The sequence below is a fragment of the Arachis stenosperma genome, chromosome 10 (genome assembly GCF_014773155.1).
Source record: "Arachis stenosperma cultivar V10309 chromosome 10, arast.V10309.gnm1.PFL2, whole genome shotgun sequence".
Lineage (NCBI taxonomy): Eukaryota > Viridiplantae > Streptophyta > Magnoliopsida > Fabales > Fabaceae > Arachis > Arachis stenosperma.
In genome coordinates, this window is record NC_080386.1 from 77605545 (window position 1) to 77609727 (window position 4183).

A 4183-nucleotide genomic window follows, 5' to 3' on the forward strand; every position below is an offset into this window, starting at 1 on the left:
AAATCATATCTTTTTCAAATCACATTTTTTTAATTCTAATTTCAAAAACCTTTTTTCTAACTTCCTATCTTTTCAAATTTATTTCTTATCTTTTTTAAAATCACCTAACCATATTTTTTTACTTCAATTTTCGAAAATCACTTCCAATTTTTCAAAATTTCATTTAAAACTTAATTCTTTTTAAAAATTTAGTTTTCGAAAATTTTCCCCCTCTCATCTTTTTCTATTTAAACACTAACATTCCTCCTCCATTGTCAATTCGAACTCCATCTCTTTTGTGTGTTCAAAATTTTACTTACCTCCTTCTTCTATTCTTTTTTTCCTCTGACACCTCAAGGAATCTCTATACTGTGACATAGAGGATTCCATATTTTCTTTGTTTTCTTCTCTTTCATATGAGCAGGAACAAAGATAAAGGCATACTTGTTGAAGCTGATCCTGAACCTAAAAGGACTCTGAAGAGAAAGCTAAGAGCAGCTAAAGCACAAAACTCTGAAGAGGACCTCACTGAAATTTTTGAAAAGGAAGCAACAAAAGAAACAATTATGGCCGAATCAAACAACAATGCAAGGAAGATGCTTGGTGATTTTACTACACCAACTTCTAACTTCTATGGAAGAAGCATCTCAATCCCTGCCATTGGAGCAAACAATTTTGAGCTAAAGCCTCAATTAGTTTGTCTACTGCAACAGAACTGCAAGTTTCATAGACTTTCATCAGAAGACCCTTATCAGTTTTTAACTAAGTTCTTGCAAATCTGTGATACTGTTAACACCAATGGAGTTGATCCTGAAGTCTACAAGATTATGATTTTCCCTTTTGTTGTAAGGGACAGAGCTAGAACATAGTTGGACTCACAACGTAGAGATAGCCTGGACTCTTGGGATAAGCTGGTCACGGCTTTCTTAGCCAAGTTTTTTCCTCCTCAAAAGATGAGCAAGCTTAGAGTGGATGTTCAGACCTTCAGACAAAAAGATGGTGAGTCCCTCTATGAAGCTTGGGAAAGATACAAGCAACTGACCAAAAAGTGTCCTTCTGACATGCTTTCAGAATGGACCATATTAGATATATTCTGTGATGGTCTGTCTGAATTTTCCAAGATGTCACTGGACCACTCTGCAGGTGGATCCATTCACCTAAAGAAAACGCCTGTAGAAGTTCAGGAACTTATTGAAATGGTTGCAAATAACCAGTTCATGTATTCCTTTGAGAGGAATCCTATGAGTAATGGGATGCCTCAAAAGAGAGGCGTTCTTGAAATTGATGCTCTGAATGCCATACTGGATGAGAACAAAATATTGACCCAACAAGTCAATATGATCTCTCAGAGTCTGAATGGATTGCAAAATGCATCCAACAATACTAAAGAAGTATCTTATGAAGAAGAAGCTTATGATCCTGAGAACCCTGCAATGGCAGAGGTGAATTACATGGGTGAAGCCTTTGGCAACACCTATAATCCTTCATGGAAAAATCATCCAAATTTTTCATGGAAGGATCAACAGAAGCAAGGCTTCAATAATAACAATGGTGGAAGAAACAGGTTTAGCAATAGCAAACCTTTCCCATCATCATCTCAGCAACAAACAGAGCATTCTGAGCAGAATCCTTCTAGCTTAGCAAACATAGTCCCTGATCTATCTAAGGCCACTCTTAGTTTCATGACTGAAACAAGATCCTCTATTAGAAATTTGGAGGCACAAGTGGGCCAGCTGAGTAAAAGGGTTACTGAAACTCCTCCTAGCACTCTCCCAAGCAATACAGAAGAGAATCCCAAAGTAGAGTGCAAGGCCATTGATATAATCAACATGGCCGAAACCTTAGAGGAGGAGGAGGACGTAAATCCCAATAAGAAAGACCTCAGGGAACGTCCAATGGTCAGTAAGGAATACCCTAATGAAGAACCAAAGGAATCTGAGGTTCATACAAATACCATAAAGATTCCCTTGGACATTCTTTTACCATTTATGAGCTCTGATAACTATTAATCTTCTGAAGAGGATGAAGACATTGTTGAAGGGCAAGTTGCCCAATATTTAGGCGCAATCATGAGGCTGAATGCCAAGCTGTTTGGTAATGAGACTTGGGAGGAAGAGCCTCCCTTGCTCACCAATGAACTGAATACATTGGTTCAGCAAAATTTACCTCAAAAGAAACAGGATCCTGGTAAATTCTTGATACCATAGGCACCATGACCTTTGAAAAAGCTCTGTGTGACCTGGGGTCAGGGATAAATATGATGCCACTCTTTGTAATGGAGAAACTGGGAATCTATGAGGCATAGGCTACCAAATTCTCATTGAAGATGGCAGATAAACCTATGAAAAAGGCTTATGGACTAGTAGAGGACGTGCTAGTAAAGGTTGAAGGCCTTTACTTCCCTACTGATTTCATAATCCTAAACACTAGGAGGGATGAGGATGAATCCATCATCCTTGGAAGACCCTTCCTAGCCACAGCAAGAGCTGTGATTGATATTGACAGAGGAGAGTTGATCCTTCATGTGAATGAAGAATGCCTTGTAGTAAAGACTCAAGGTTCTCCATCTGTAACCATGGAGAGTAAGCATGAAGAGCTTCTCCCAATACAGAGTCAAACAGAGCCCCCACATTCAAACTCTAAGTTTGGTGTTAGGAGGTGACAAACCCCAATTTGACGGTTTATCTTGTATTGAATTTAGGGGATTTTATCACCTTTTATCCACATTTATCCATTGAAATAGCATTGTTTTATAACTTCTCCTTTAATTGTGCTTAAGAGTGAAAACATGCTTTTTAGGTCTTAAAATGAATAAATTTAATTCACCTTGATTCCATTAGATGCCTTGATATGTTTGCTAAGTAATTTAAGGTTTAGGAGGCAAAGATTGGATCAAGGGAATGAAGAAAGAAGCATGAAAAGTTGGAGAACTCATGAAGAAATGAAAGAACCGGAAAGCTGTCAAGCCGACCTCTTCGCACTTAAACGACCATAACTTGAGCTACAGAGGTCCAAATGATGCGGTTCTAGTTGGGTTAGAAAGCTAACATCCGGAGCTTCGAAACGATATAAGATTTGCCATACTTGCTACACGTATGGTGGCGCGCACGCGCAAAGTACACGCACGCGCCGTTGCTGCCACCTGGTTCACTTAAAGCAAAACGTGGCCAGCGAATTTCTAAAGCCTTGTGGGCCCAATCCAACTCATTTCTGATGCTATTTAACCCAAGGAGTGAAGAGGGAAACAAAGGTTAGTTACCGTTAGTCATAGTTTAGTTTTAGAAGTTGTTTCTAGAGAGAGAAGCTCTTACTTCTCTCTAGAATTAGGATTAGGATTAGGATTAGTTCTTAGATCTAGGTTTTAATCTTTGCTTTCTTCTACTTCTACCTTTCAATTCTTTGTTGTTACATTCATCTTCCTCTATTCTTTTGTTGTAATTTCCTTTATGTTGTTCTTATGCTTTGTTGTGGATCTACTTTTGTTCCTCCTATTCTCTTTCAATTCAATTAGAGGTAATTCATAATAATTGTGTTCATTTGATTTATTGTTGTTTAATTCCTTGCAATTGAGTAGTGTAGATTTACTTTTCTTGCAATTTTACTATGCTTTTCTTTTATGCCTTCCAAGTGTTTGATGAAATGCTTGGTTGGATTTTAGAGTAGAATTTTATACTCTTGGCTTGGAAAGGTAACTTAGGACCTCTTGAGTTACTAATGTCCAAGTAATTGATGATTGGGAGCCATTGACTCTAGTTCTCACTAATTGAATTAGTGGAGAGTTAGGACTTATGGACTAGGATTGATATAGCTCATTTGACTTTCCTTTACTACTAGTTAGAGGATGATTTAATGAGATTAATCCTTGTCAATTCTCATATTGTGGTTAGTGATTAGGATAGAGATCCTTGACCACCAACCCTTGCCAAGACCTTTTTAGGCATTAGTTTACTTTCTTGCCATTTACTTTCATGCTTCTTATCCAAAACCCCAAAATACATTTCTAACCAATAACAAGACACTTTATTGTAATTCCTAGGGAGAACGACCCGAGGTTTGAATACTTCGGTTATTAATTTTAGGGGTTTGTTACTTGTGACAAACAAATTTTTGTATGAAAGGGTTATTGCTTGGTTTAGAAACTATACTTTACAACGAGATTTTATTTGAGAAATTCTAAACCATCAAAAATCCATTCATCAGAAGG

At 37.6% G+C, this 4183-nt stretch overlaps 1 non-coding gene across 1 annotated transcript; it reads right to left on the minus strand.

Annotated features, from left to right (window-relative positions):
* Positions 1 to 938: 938 nt before the first annotated feature.
* On the minus strand, positions 939 to 1046 carry LOC130959301 (small nucleolar RNA R71). Its single transcript, XR_009078393.1, has one exon. It is a non-coding gene; the product is annotated as a small nucleolar RNA R71 (small nucleolar RNA).
* Positions 1047 to 4183: the final 3137 nt, after the last annotated feature.